This window comes from Myotis davidii, unplaced genomic scaffold (assembly GCF_000327345.1).
Source record: "Myotis davidii unplaced genomic scaffold, ASM32734v1 scaffold59, whole genome shotgun sequence".
In the NCBI taxonomy this organism is placed as follows: domain Eukaryota; kingdom Metazoa; phylum Chordata; class Mammalia; order Chiroptera; family Vespertilionidae; genus Myotis; species Myotis davidii.
The window spans coordinates 7,415,542-7,431,564 of NW_006293001.1; the positions used below are offsets into that span (position 1 = coordinate 7,415,542).

Sequence of the window (16,023 nt, forward strand, 5' to 3'; positions counted from 1 at the left end):
AAGACCAGAGGAAGAGGGCTTCCGAGGGGGGAGTCTATGGGAGAGAAGAGATTAAAGGGAAAGGCCTGGACCATGAGGGAGTGTCAGTGGAAGTCAGTCTTGCCCACTCAGAAGGCCACCTGAGAATCAGTAGAAGATGAACTTGTTGAATGGGCAAGTGGTGGGTGCTAACAAGAATGATGGAGGAGGGTAGAAAGCAAACTTTACCTACTTCTCAATATACCCTAGGGCAGGGGTGGGCAAACTTTCTGACTCGAGGGCCACAATGGGTTCTTAAACTGGACTGGAGGGCCGGAACAAAAGCATGGATGGAGTGTTTGTGTGAACTAATATAAATTCAAAGTAAACATCATTACATAAAAGGGTACGGTCTTTTTTTTTTTTTAGTTTTATATATTTCAAACAGGCTGGATCCAGCCCGCAGGCCGTAGTTTGCCCACGGCTGCCCTAGGGTATTGCTTGCATATTCTTAACACCACTACCCCTTTTCTACTGTAAACTGCAGGCGCAAATAGTGAACACAAGGGTGATGCCAGGGAATTGGGGGAGAGCTGTGTAAAAATGGAGCACCTGCTCAGTGATTGTATTTATAGGTGTGGGAGGAAGACGAAAGCCTGGGATTGAGTACTGAGACACACCTCGCCAGGGACAGCCGAGGAACCTTCTGCTGAGTAAAAATTGTCTGCTCCATGTATTTCTCCCTCTCCCTATTTTTTTAAGGCTTTTCTTTACATTTTTAGTAAATGAAGTCTGGGTTTATGCTTCAACATGTTGCCTTACCATATGTTAGGCTTTATTTTTATCATTCACTATGTCCCTCCATCTTGAGTGATGTATTTTCAGTGGTCTCCTCTTTCCTACCCTCTTTCTATATACTTAGCCTCACATCAGATACAAACAGATCCAAAAGAATCATGCACAGAGGTGAAGAGGGAAAAATCCCTTCAGGAAAAGCATGAAAACAGCTAAGGGCATACCACTGACCTGCAGAGCAGCAGGTGGTGGCCAAGCCCTCCCTACCTCTTCCTCTTCCAATTAGACCCATTTCTCCTTCATAGACAGAATCTCAGGGTCCGTGCCTGCCTGCCTGCATGTATGTATGCCTGCTGCCTGGTGAATGAGGCATCCACACACTAGCCTTATAGCTGACCTGTAGTGCCCAGTAGGGTACTGGGCCAGCATTGTCCCAGGAAAAAAAGGAGCCCATTGTTCTTGATAAAAGTGTAGAATAGGACTGCCCTTTTAAATGCTGCTGGACATTGTAAAAGCTCAAATCTATTTTCTGACTTACTGTAACCACTGCTCATCCACCATGTTACTCTCTAGGAGTCTCTAAATCTATTCCGAGTCCTTTCTCCATGTAAACCAAGCTACATTTTCTTCTAGGTTGAATCACATTTCAACATTTTTTGTTTGTTTTAAACTAGATTTAGTACAGCATGTCTCAGTTCTTAATGGTTCTCAAGTCCCAAATTAGAAAGCTCTTTAAACTTCACTAGCAAGGTATTGTTTTCTTGCTTTTTCACAGTGCTTTACAGTGTACAAAATACTTTCAAACCCATCATCTCCTGAGATATGGGGTATTATTCAGAACTCTTTCTCCAAAGCAGAGACCGAGATTTGAAGACTTCACTGGTTTATCACAGCCTACACAGCTGTTAACAGAGCTGAGATTGAAGCTAGTCTGTCCTCCACACCATACCTCTCTGCCTCTCTACCACCACTCATGTGTTTCCATACAAGCAATAATGAGTAGCAGCTATGTTATTATTGAACAGGTGAGAGAATAAATCTCAGTTTCTAAAAACATGTTCCACCTCTGAAGTTTTGTCAGAAATGTGTTATTTTGTTCCCGTTAGCCTAAAAGCAACACACACAAAACCAGTAGCTGGTGCTTCTACAGATACTAATAGCTAACATTTATTACATACTTACAATGCACCATACTCTATACATACTCAGTGCTTTCTAAATACTATCTCAATGAATCCTCATAACAATATATGAAAGAAGGTACTAGGGTCTTAGTCAACTCAGGCTGCTATAGCAGCGTACTGTAGACTGGATGGCTGGAAACAATTTCTTTATCACGGTTCTAGAGCGGGAAGTCCGAGATCAGGGTGCCAGTATGATTGGGTGTTTAGTAAGAACTCTCTTCTTAGCTCAGATAGCTGCCTCCTCACTGTATTCTGACAGGGAGAGAGAAGGTCCAGTCCTCTTCTTGTAAGGGCACTACTCCTATCATTGAGGCCCCACCCTAATGACCTCCTCTAAATCTAATTACCTCCCAAAGGCTCCATCTCCACATGCCATCATATTGGGGATTAGGGCTTCAACATATGCATTTAAGAAGCACCTAAGCAGGAGAAACCAAGATGGCGGCATAGATAAACACCTGAAATTGCTGCCTTGCACAACCACTTCAAAAATACAACTAAAAGACAAAACGGACACCATCTATCAACAAGTGAATCTAAAAATCATGTGAATAAAAATCTGATGAACAGAATAAACTGGTGAATATAATAGAATCAGGGGCATAGAAAGGGAGTGGACTGACAATTCTCAGGGAGAAAGGGGTGTGAGGGTGCGGGAAGAGACTGGACAAAAATTATACACCTATGGATGAGGACGGGGTGGGGAGGGTAAGGGCAGAGGGTGGGGGGAGAACTGGGTGGAGGGGAGCTATGGGGGAGAAAAAAGAGGAAGAACTAATAATCTGAACAATAAAGATTTAAAAATATAAAATAAAAAAGAAGCACATAAACAGTTGATAGCAACTAGTATCATCCCCATTTTGAAGAGGAAAACAGAGTTGTAAGAGACTATGTAAGTCACTCCAGCTAGTAAGTGGTGGGGTGGGGGCTTGAACCCTAGGAAAAAATGGCTCCAGTGAGCACAACCTTAACCACTGAGTCATAGGGATTAAGATGTCTGGTTCTGTAAGCAATTAGGTTAGAATTTCAGCTGCACTGGTGACTAGCTGCATTAAATAGGGCAAATACTTAATCTTTCTGAAGCTCAGTTTTTCCATCTGTAAAATGATTAAATAAGGTAGCAAAAATTGGCAGCTAATCAGTAGTGAATAAATGTTGCTGTTTCACTTTTCTGCTTATAGACTGCCTCATGGGCTAATGCCTCAGAATCAGAATAATAGTGCTATTGGCTCTCTACTTGTAAGTGCATTTGTTTCTAGACCCCTTTGCCCTGGCCACCAATTGTCTTTTCCTAAACTGCTGTTTTCCCCATTCCTCAGTCCCGTGGGGGCTAAAAAAATTTTAATACTTTTCCTCCCACTAAGTTCTTCTGGCTGGGCTAACTATCCAATTACCCGAGACAGGTTAACAGGAGAAATCCAAGTGTAAAGCATGGGGATTGTACATAGGCATGAAAATTCCACAGACAATGAGGCAACATTGGGTATAAAAGATGTTTTTGGACAATGGAGAAAGGAGGGGGGGATTAGATTTCAGAAGTGAGAATGGGTAATTTGCAGGTTGTTGAGGAAGAGGGAACATACAAGTCAGGAAAATCCTTATTAACAACTCAGAAACAATGGACCAGGGGTTATCTAGCCTGAAGCCCCCTGACTTAATTCAAAATTTGGCTAAGGCAGCATCCTAAGATCTCCTTCCTGAAGCAGATGTCTCTGTCTGAATCTCTTGGGCAGGAAAGGTTTGTTCTGAGTCTTTTGTTTCTTAATAGCTTAAAAGCAACATCCCAAGAACTTCAGGGTGGCAAAATTTGGGTCCCTTCGATCTTTAGAATTTACTTGGGAAACTCGTGCTTTACTTTTGACCCGGGATGATTTGCTGAAGCTCTTGTTAAGCCCGCTGTACTGACTTGAAGGGCAGTGCTGTATACACAGCATTGCAACTGTTATAATGCTTCCTATATGAACATGGCCAAGAACAAAACACTCTCTAAGTTCAGTGTCAAACCGGATGCCATTGTGACAAAACAAATGCAAAATGCCTCTAATTGGAACAGACGTTTTATGATGGAATATTTCTGTAAACTCAGTCCACACAGTCACCGTAGCCAAAAGTAGAATACATTAAGAGGCAATAAAATTGTAAATTGGACATGTGAATAAGCTTTATTGATATTGCGAAATATTGTGGTAGAACTTGCTGTCAAATCTCCTCATTTGGGGGCACCACATTAAAAAGAAAAACAGTAAGAGTTGTGAGTAGTACTGACGTAACTAGAAGTTGAATCTATTTGGATTCACAGCACTCACTGCAGACAATTACAGTTTTAAACTCCCAGCAGATGGCCAGAATTAAATCCTGGTGAGCCTTTCCACAGCAGTGAAGCCCCCACACAGTAAGATCTACCATTGTCCAGGAGTTAACTCCCCTGGAAATAAGCTAGTGGGATGGAAACTGCTGAATCACATAGTGTGGCTGTAACTTCAGCAGAACAGCTGCTTCCATTGTAAGTCCCTACTGGGTCTGCGTAGGACAAAAGCAATGGTCCATTTGGTGGGAAACCCATAACTGAATAGAGAAGGGGAAAGAGATAGAAAAGGGAGGAAAATGAACCCATTGAATTGGTTATTTGCTTTATATAAATAAGCAAATGAAGTGTCCTTAAAGGAAGGTATTGCTCTTACGGTACATGTAGTTTTGGCGCTTTGTTGATGTCACAAAAATTATGCTGTGATAACAGCCACCATTTTTTTAGTGTTTACCGTATTTGGGATGGTAATTCTCATAACACCCTAAGAGTTAGATAGGGTTTTCTTTTTTTAACAAGCTTTATTTTTTTTTTTAGGAAAGTTTTAGATTTACAGCAAAAGTTAGCAAAGTGTATAGAGATTTCCCATATACCTATTCCCCCCCCACACACACACATAGCCTCCACCATTATTGCCATTCCCACCAGTGCGTGGTTCATTTGAACCTGCATTGACACATCATTATCACCCCAAGTCCATAGCTTCCATTAGGGCTCACACTTGATGTTACACATTCTAAGGATTTGCAGCAATGTATAATAGCATGTACCCATCATTATTAGAAACAATTTTTATTCCCATTTTATTCCTGAAAAGACTAAGGCAAAGGGAAGTCTCATGGTCAGTAAGTGTGGCTGGACTGAAAAGGGTCTGCTGGATCTGACCATGAGGAGCTTGATTTGTGATGCCTGTGAGAGCACGTGATGCCTGTGAGAGCACGTGATGCCTGTGAGAGCACGTGTAGGCGAGTTGTCGGGTGGAGATGAGAAGAGAACCTGACTTTCTCATCAGCAGGATCTCCGGAGGCAGGCACGTGAGGAGCGTCTATGGGCACCTACACAGTCACTTAGGTGGATGACCATTGTAGTAGCCTACCCTTTGGTGCCTCGTTTGCTTAGGTAGTTCCTAACTTTTGAAAACCATTTTAACTGAATACAGTTTGACTGCCACTACGGTCCTGTAAAGCATGCTGTCTCCATTTTACAGATTAGCAGTAGAGGCACAGAGAGATTCCGAATGACTTGCCAAGATGCAGCGCCGGTTGCCAATTAAGTCAATATGAGGACTCAAGACCATCATTCTACTATTGAACTTAACATTCTTCAGGGCCATTAATCTCTTGGCTCAGGTTTCCACAAACAAGGCTGATGAGAGAGATTCTATAGTGATTGATAGGATCTGTGAAATCTTGTCATCCCTTCCCCTTCCCCAGTGTGCTAGGCAAAGGCCATTGACATGGTTACGTTATTAGACTAACTTCACTTGAGAGCACCAGGCATTTTGCCATTTCCTGGTTTAACCTACGTAATATCACCCAGCTTGTAAGGCCAAGAAAGTAAGCAGGAGGCAGTGTAAGTTCAAGGTCATAGAGTGAGTCAGAAGAGCCCAGGCTGTTCAAGTCCTTAAGCAATATGTCACCCACCCCTTGTGCACAGGCAGGACATTGGCCTCATTGATTTATTGACATCTGAGAGTCATATTTATGGGTCTATAAAAATTATTGGTTGCTGCAAAGATTCAGAAACACAAGTCCAGGGAGTGTTCTGCAGCATAAATTCCCCAGTGATATATTCTAGAGCCAATCAGTCAGGAAGTAAACATATGTTGGTCCAGTCATTATTCATCCAAGCCAGGATATAAAGGAAAAAAAAAATAGCAGTGGTCTTTGATTTCATTTCCTACCAGTTTACAAGTTTGTTTGCTTGTGGCTGCTGCTGTAACATCAAGTTAAAGCAATTTCCAGGCCATTATTGCTCTGAGGCAATAGCAACTTTTCGGTTTCTGTCCTGAATGCGTGGTAAACTTTAGAGATTACTCAGACATCAGCAAAAAAGCAAATGATGTGAGTGAGAGTCCCATGCATCATGTGAGTCCTTGGTCAGGAAATCAGCAGCGTGATCCATTTGTTCCGGAGGGCATTAGAGGTTATGCAGGCAGCCCTGACAGCCACAATGGTCACTTTTTTAAAAGTACTTAAATGTGGATCGTAGAGAACTGAAATAAATTATGAAAAATTATCTTCTAAAATTTCCTTCAAATACTATTCCTGAAACTCTGCTCTATTAAATCAAGCAGATAATGCAAAGAGGAGACAGAAAGATGTACTCAAAGTCAGTTTACTTCTTTTTATCTTGTTCTTTCTGCATCTTTGATTCTTACAATTTTTCTTTTTATATGTTTTCTCGTCCATTTTTCCTTGCTTGATTTTCAACTATTTTCAAATACCTCATTAATAATTGTCATATTTCTGCCCCTTCTCATTTTTATATGTTCAGTATTTTATCTCTTCCCTTTCTGCTTATGCTGCCATCACCTTCTCACTCTTTCTTCAAGTAACTGAGTTTGCACATGGTTTTATATTTTTTTAACAAATCACTCCAACAATATTCCAACTACCTCTAGAGAAAGGAATACAATCTGAAATATAAATCATCCTGAGCCTAGTGAAAGCATGCTCAAGCAAGGCATTAAACACCCTCTCCCAATTTCCAAAAACACACTGAGAAATAGCTTATGCCAGCGAGAGAGGACGTGGCAAAGGTGAAAAATGATAGTATGAAGAGCCCGGGTTATATCAAATTTTGCTTTTTTATTACTTTAGACTTGCCAATAAATTCTGGGAGCCATGCCTTTTTAATATATTTCCTTGGCCTTTGCTTACTCCAGTATTTGGAAGATGAAATTCCAATAGACTATCTAGAGACCTCGTGCCCCAACATACAGCTAAACATCTCAATTGTCCAACCACAGAGCAAGAGCAATGAGATATGAATTTCAATCTGTTTTTCCCCTTGCCTCTTAGCAGGAACTGTTTATATTTGATAATATGTAGCATAATATTTGAGAAACATTTTTATTGACTCAAAGCTAGTTGTGGAAAAAAAAATACACACATGTCTCCTGCAGATTGTGTTTGTGTGTGTGTGTGTGTGTGTCTGTGTGTGTCGGTGTTTGTACATACATATATAAAATCACTAAAGTATGAAAAAAAGAGTTGAGGACAGGAGGGAAAGAAATGATGTTGATGATTCACTGAGCTTCTACTCTGTCCAAAGTGCTTTTTTAGATATATTACTTTATTTAATTTTACAATTTTCCTAGGAAGTATTTACAACTATAACTTTTAAAAAGATAAGAATATGGAGGCATAGGTTGGTTAAGTAACTTGCCAATGGCCACCTAGTAAATGGTAGATTTATCTATGAATCAAGATTTTGATGGTGGCGATGAAGAGGAAGAAGAAGGAGTAGAAGAAGATATATTCATATACATTTCATTTACAGCAACTTTCTGAGGTAGGTAATATTATTACTTCCATTTTATTGATGCAGGACTGAAGAATAGCATAAGTAAAATTATTTGTCCAAGCTACAGAGCTAGTGGGTAGAAATGCCAGGATTTGAACCACAGCCAACTGATTTCAAATCCCACACTGACAACTCCAAATCCACTTGCTTTTCACTCTATAACCATGTCTCTTTAGACATTTGAAATGAGAATTTAATACCAAAAATATATTTAATGCCATACTTTAGAAAAATAAAAATATTGTTTCGTTGAAGATGTGAATAGCATATCAATGTAGCCCAAGTACAGGAAGGGCTATGTCAAAAGGTAATCCGTGCCTGGAAAGTGTTTATCAACATCTTCTCATCACTGCAGTACATGTATGTCTCTTTCTTCAAGATGTAGTAAATATTCAAGGTGGTGTAGGTAGGAGATGGAGAAAGCCACCTCACTAACAGGGTCAGGTCAGCACATCCAGGTAACTCTATTGCTCATGCAGAATTAGCAGATTAATAAATATAAGGAATTGCATAAACCCAACTAAAAACAATTCCAGATGTTAGGACTCTTAATAAAACCAATTAACTCATTCTAATAAATTCATTTTACAAGGTTAAAGCAATTAATGATGCCCACTCCTTTGATAATTCTCAGAAGCAATGCAGGTTTTAAAATATATAATTCCAATAATTTATCTTTTAACTCTTTAGATTCCCTTGACACTCACAATGTCGATTTTGAATGCGTATGTGGAAAAGTATGGAGTTATAGGCACTTACATTCATTATTTACTGTGTGCTAACTTCTTTACCTGCATTTTGTTTCCTGAGGTTAATACTGCATAATCACTATGAAATGGATGAGGTAACAATGGCTTCATGAAATTAGTTAATTTTCCTGTGTCATATAACTATTACAAAGTTTGGCTTCAAATCCAGGCCTTTATGAATAGTGCAGATTTTCTTCCAGGCACTGGGAGGAGCTCCTTTCTTGCCTGGCTCTAGGTGTTGCTGATTCAAGGGTGAGGACAAGATAAGGAAAAGAAGCTTCTTTACTCTTGTGGTGTGGTTTCAGGAATTACCCTTATTTATTCTCTTGGTCATGGACGAGGACTTACGTTGCTTCTTGAGTTGTTGGCAGCTAGACAGTATCTGTATGGGGGGGGGGGGAGCAAAAGTAGGTCTACAGTTGTGAGTACGCAAAGCACAGAGTTTATTATTGTGTTATTATGTAGTAATTATTGTATTATTTTCCATGTGAACAACTGTAAACCTACTTTCGGCCACCCCAGAAGGTAGAGTGGAGAAGCATAAAGGAAAGTGGATGTTAGATAACATGGTTAGAATTGAACCAAGTTTCTCTTGTGAGCCAGTGTGCCTGCTTCCTTGTGAATATCAATGTAAATTGGATGTTTGATTACATGTCACCAAGCACATCCTAACAAATGAAATTCCTTTCTTCAACAAACATCTACTAAGAATCTACTAAAAGTTAGGCTTTGTGACCCCCAAAATAAGCTTTCATTCATGCCCTCAAAGTTTCAATCTGGTAGGAGAAACAGAAAGTGGGGTGATGATGCGGTGAGAGTGGTCCATCACAGATGCAGGAAGTAAAAGGGTACATTGTTTAAAGAGAATTTTAAAAATAATAAAATTGACTGGAAGTTAGTCTTTATATTATCTCCATCACTGCCAAGTCTAAATAATGGAGTGCAATAATAAAACACTCTTCCCTGCCGGAGTAGGCCATTCCCACCACCTTCATGACCCTAAACCTTGTGTGCCATTGTTAAATGACTACTTATGAATCACACTGTTATCTTTGAGCTTGAGGCTCACATTTACAGACATAAGGCTTTGTAAAGAATGCTGTTCTCATCGCTTCTCGGCCTTTTGGCTAAGATCAAGTGTGAAGAATGCTATTCTTTGTTCCTATGGAAACCAAAATCTTGATTGCAATAATGGAGTAGATCTAGCTAACTATAACAACTTTGGCAACAGGAGGTGTTTAATTTAGTACTGTATGAAGGCAACTTAGGAACTAATTGAGACAATATGAAGATACATAATGGGATAAGGAAAATTATATGACACAAAATATTAATGCAATGAAATGGAGAGCTGAAATATTCTTTTAATTTGTCCTTCCTGAGGAATTGATGACATTTTCCATCCAGGTGAGGCTAAGAGAACAGACTCTGTAATAACTGAAAGACCAGACATTCCTTCTAACGTAGGTTAATCCATTGATGTTCTATGCATCTCTTATTCTGGCTGCAAGCTAGTCCTTGCCAGGAGGTTGCTTTACTCTGCCAGGGCTTTGTACTCTCACCTTCTCATTAAAGCTTGCTCCAAGGCTGATTGACGTGTAGTCTTTATGGTAGTAGGAAAGACAGTTGCTTCACCATTATAGCTTGACTATTTCCTACCTGCTGGATGCAGATTACACTGAACGAACAAGTAACATGGAGTGGGAGAGCTGATGCTGGTGGAATCAGTCCTCACGAGGGAGATGAGGAGGATTTGTATATGCAACAGGAGAAAGTGAAAACATTGAAAGCTGAGAGAATTGTTTAAGGAAAGATATAAGAACATCTTAATCTTATGTATTAATGTATAGATAGATAGATAGTTAGATAGATAGTAAAGGAGAGGAAAGCAGCAAGACTAAACTATAAAATCTGGTTACCATTGCAGAAAGGTGCAATGTTAGAGCTAACATAGAAAGAAGTTGCATCTAGAACATCTGTGCTAATTATTTAGAACCTTATTTGGTAAATAATGAGCCGTAAAAAAGTGTGACCATCAAAATTACATCATTCTGATTTTAATTTTATATATTATTTGAATATTTAAAAATTTAAATATGTAAGTTATGAATAGTAATATAATTACTATCTATGAAAGTATCACCACCTTAAAGAACTACTCCCTCTGTCCGTAATAATAGTAGCAGTTGATGAATGTAATTTGTCCCATAATAATAGTAGCAAAAGAAAATAAATATAGAACACAACATTTATTATTTAAAAACTAGATTAAATTAAACAATAAATTAAAAATAGTACTCCTAATTTTTATTTTGAGTGTCTAGGTTTTTCAAGTTTTTCTCCATAATCTTTGCATTTACGTCCAACAGTTTTGTTTTTTCAAAGAATCAACATTAGCATAAGATTCTCCTTGACAATTATTTTCAGAAGCACGTTTCCAAATTCTTGATATGGTCATTCTGTTGCACTTCAATTGTTTTGCAGCTTACATAATTGCACCTTTCTGCAACTTTTCCTTTTTCTTTTGATGCATCAAGAACTGGACAATCGCAACTCGATCTTTGCTTGAAAACTCTCTTTTCATCTTACTTTTACAATGGGTTGATATACAACTGAAATAAAACAATTGATTTCGATCAGTGGATGAAATTAGAAAAAATAGTTATAATTCGTACTAATTAGATTAACCAAAAAATTGAAAGATGTGCCAAAACAAATGACAGATGTCATGAAACATTGATTTTGAGCGAAGGCTTCACAATTTTGCGCTACAACATAACTTACAGCTGCATTCGCCAATAATTCCTGTTTAAATATTCACTTGCTACTATTATTATGGGACAGATGGGGTAAAATAATTCTAACACATATGTATTTTATTTCTCTTCTATCCTGCTTTTTACTTCTTGTTCAGTTATCTATTATAATAAATTTTGATTTATCATTTCTTTGCTATTTAAAAAGGAAAAAAGGTCAGCATGTAAACATCTCTAAATAATATTGGTTTTCCTTGGCTTTGCACTATAAAAATTATACTACATATGAGTGTCCCAGTGCATGGATTCGTGCACATTGAAAGGAAATTAATTAGAAGAAATATTTTTATATCGCTATTCGCCATTTCTCTACAATAGAAGTGTCAACCAAATTCACGATCGACGATGACAGATTGGCACCAGCGAGAGCTTTATATGCATTGCACATGTGCTAGTCAACTTAGTCTTTTATATATAGATAATGAACTTGCTTAATTAGACCTCCTTTCTGATTTAGCTAAACTTTTTCCAGCCCAGTGAAACACCCCAACTTCTCTTTCAGGTAATTCTCAGCAACACAGCAGTAAATATCAACATAAAGCACATTATTATTATAGATCATGCAGGGAAAACAAGGGTAAAATATTTAACTGTAGCAATGTTTGACTATATTCTGCGCGGTGAGAAAACCTGAGGTCATTTTCAAGTTCTACCATACCTTACTTCTTTTCGGTCAGGTCAAGTTTCTAAACTTTCTAAATCTTTTTCCAGCTAAGGGAAAGAAAATAGGACTCTACCGAGTCTCCTATCTACCTACTCCAGGACTTCTGTGAGGATCAAATGAGATGAGGCATGTGAAAATGCTCCACAAACATTTGGTTAAAATGTAAAATGTTTGCACCTGGCTATAAAGCAAGTTGTGTTCCTGGGCTGAAGAAACTCCAAGAAGGCTAGTCACTAGAGAAAGGAAGCCGGGCACTGCTACGTGACATCATTAACCAGCACCGAAAGCCACCGTTTCCAGGCTGGGCTGGGCTGTGGGCCACATTTTGCACCATATATATATACAAATACACACACACACACACACACACACACACACACACACACACTAGGAGCCCAGTGCACGAATTCGTGCACCTTGAAAGAAACTGTGGGCCGCGAGGCTGTAGTAGACACAGGGGCGGGTCTTGGCCCATCCTCCATGTCCCTGCCCGGCACCTCCTGCCACGGCCTCTGTCCCCTGACTGCCAGCAGCCCCACTCCCATTGCCTCCTGCCACCACAGCTCCCATGCACTGACGGCACAGAGCAATTGGGGCCCACGCTAGCAGCGGGTGCAAGTGGTGGCTGCTGCCCCAAACATCCCTCAGGAGCGGTGGGAGGAGGAGACGCCCTCAGGGGTGATCGGGGCTGGTAGCCACCACTTGCACCCACTAATGGCTCCGAACAATCGGCACCAGCACCAGGAGCCAGCAGCAGGTGCGAGTGGCAGCTTCAGTGCCAGCAGCGGGTACAAGCAGGGCTGTCGCCAGCAGCAGGTGCAAGAGGCTGCTGCCAGCCCCAATCACTACTCAGGAGCAGGGGGAGGTGGAGAAGCCTTCAGGGGCGATTGGGGCCAGCAGCTACTGCTTGCACCTGCTGATGGCACCGAGTGATCAGGGCCAGCGCCAGGCGCTGGCAGTGGGTGCGAGTGGTGGCTCCAGCACCAGCAGCGAGTGCAAGCGGGGCTGGCAACGGCAACAGGTGCAAGTGCTGGGCGGGACCATGGTGTGCAGGAGCAAAGAGTTTTCAATAACCACCAGAGGCTTGCCCTGATGATAGCGACTGGCATCCCATCTTGGTCTGGAGTCCCCACTCATCTGCTCCACCATATCACTGCAGCCATATGCGCCCCCTGATAGTCAGTGCATATCATAGCGACCGGTTGTTCAGTTGTTCCGCTGTTCGGTCTATTTGCATAGTAGGGTTTTATATATATAGATAGTCTTCAGACTTGCTTTTTCTGTGACTATTACTTTTAAAGTTTATTGATATAGCTGTTATTATAGCTACAGTTCATTCCTTTTCATCGTTGTCTAATATGCCAATGTAAGTATACCACATTTATTTATCCTCATGCTCATGAACATTTTAGATATTTTGTTATTATAAGCAATGTCTTTTAATGCACATGAGCAAGAATTTCTCAGGTATAGGCATACCTAGGAAAGGAGTTGCTGAAGTTACATTTATGAAGGTTCAATTTTGCAAGATATAGTGCCATTTTTTTCTAATGTAGTTACAACACTTTAAACACCAGCCAGAACTGAAGCACATCAGCAGCAGCAGCATTTAGTTTATTAAAACTTCTTGTCTTTCTACCAAATATGGAAAAAACAAAATGTTGATCATTTTAGTGTTAAATTGCTCCTGGTTACTAATGAAATTGAGCAAAAACATATATTTTTGTGTGATTATGTCTCTTTTTAAATGTCTGTTCTTTTATCTTTGCCCATTTTTCAATTGAAATATTTTCATAGTTATAAAACTGTTCCTATTTTCTATATTTTAAGTCAGTTTTGATAAGATATATTTTCTGTCCATTTTGTCTAAATTTCCAGATTAGTGCCATAATTACTCTGAATATAATTTTATTGTTTTTTTAAATATTTGATGTATCTGTAGTTATGTTCTCATTTATATTCCAAATATCTTTTATTTATCTTTTTCTCTTAATAAATTTGGCCAACAATATCTGTTTTAATAGTTCTTTAAAAAACAGCTTTGACTTTATAGACCATCTATTTTAATGTTTCTTATTTTGCTTATTTTTTAAAGACTCATCTCTATTATCTCTTTTTCTGCTTCCTTAGGGTTTATTCAGTTTTTCTAATTTCCTAATTTGCTGGTTTAGCTACAAGCATTTAAGGTTGTAAACTTTCTTTGGGTACTATTTGAACATACCATTATAATTCTATTTAAATCTTTTCATTTCTATTAAAATGTTTTGAAAATGGTCCATGTGTACTGATTTTTTTACATTGAAACATTAATGGCTTAGTGTGTGGATATTTTTAAAAATATTTAATGTTTCTTGATAAGAATGCAATATCTCTAGTTGTTAATTTAAGCCTGTTAATTGTATGATCAGATCTTTTTATATATTCATTATTTTTATCTGCTTGATCTATTGGTAATTTAAAGGATTATATTGAAATCTTTCATGATAATGGGAGATTTTTCTTTGCAATTTTAGAACTCTAGTCCTAGCTAATACTAACCAGAACTGTAGTTCCAGTTTTTACTCTACAATCTTTTTTTGGGTTGTTGTTATTTTATTAGGTGCAGACAAGTTTACAACTATTATTATAGTTCTCTAGTGAACTGACCATTTTTATTATTAAATATTAACCCTTCTTATTTTCAAAGGTTTTGTGGGTTTTTTAAAGGATATTTTATATTCTCCAGCTTTTTTTGGTTAACATTTACAGGCCTTTTCCATCCTTTTATTTTCAATGTTTCTGTTTTCTCATAAGCATGTCTCTTCTATGCAGTAAATGAATGTGTGTGTTTTTCACATGCAATCTAATAATCTATACTTTAAAATGGAAATGTAAGTGTCTTTACATTTGTTATTATTACTAATATGCTTGGACTTATATTTGTCACCTTATACTTTTCTATGCTTCTGCTCTCGCCCTTTTTCCCTTTAGATTTTGGATTGACAGAGGTTATTATTTCTTTATTGCATTGTTTTTCATCTACTGGTTTGGAAGTTCTCTTATTTATATTTTAGTGGTTACCCTAGAAATTTTACTATGCATACTTAATTAAGTCTAATGTTAATCAATATGTTAATCCTACCCTAAAATTATGCAAGGATCATGGAACATTAAATGTTTATAATTGCTTACCCTCTCTCCTAACTCTCACATTACTGTTTATCTTTTTTTAATTTCCTAAATTAGAAATTATTATAGTTGTTTATATAGACAGTGCTTATTTAGATTTATCTGCTTATTAAACAGTTTTTTCTCACCATTGTTTCTTGCATTTCAGAATTTCCTTTTGAGATTTCTTCTTCTTCTAAGAAGACTATAACTTCAATATTTTCTTAGTGATTGCCTCTTGTTAGAAACTCTATTGTGTTGTTTGTTTTGTTTTTTCATGAAAATACTTATGTTTTATCCTTAAAAGGTAGTTTATATTTATTTTGAAAATTATTTTTCCTCAGCACTTTGAAGATATTAGTCTATTGACTTATTGGTTCCATTGTTGTTAAGAATCTTACAGTCAAATTTATGTCCTCGCTAACTGATCTGTCTTCCTCTGCCTATGTTGAAGAACTTCTCTTTATCTTTGGTATTCTGCAGTATTGCTAGATGTCTAGTTGTGGACTTATGAAGACGCATTGTGTGTATATGATGGGCCTCTATTATATGTGGATTAATGCTTATCAGTTCTGAAATTTTTCAACCAAATATTAAATTTTAATTGCCATATCTCCTCATTATCTCAACCTTTCTAACTGGGACTACAATTGCATGCATATAATTAATGCTCTCATAGTATTCTCTATGTCTCTTAACTTCTCTTTAATAATTTTCATCTTCTTGTGTCTATGTAATTGTATCATATCTAAGTCTGCATCTGCATCAAACCTCCTAAATTTCATAAATTGGTTGTAGATGGAAATGGAGTAGTACAGTAAAGAGTGATTTAGGAAGTAGCAGAGTCATTTCAAAATTGAGGAGACAGATTAATTCT

General features: G+C 38.2%; 1 protein-coding gene across 2 annotated transcripts in view; it reads left to right on the top strand.

Moving 5' to 3' along the window:
* The window catches only part of B3GALT1 (Beta-1,3-galactosyltransferase 1), a 342,206-nt gene that overhangs the window by 190,862 nt on the left and 135,321 nt on the right, over positions 1-16,023 (top strand). The window lies entirely within an intron of this gene.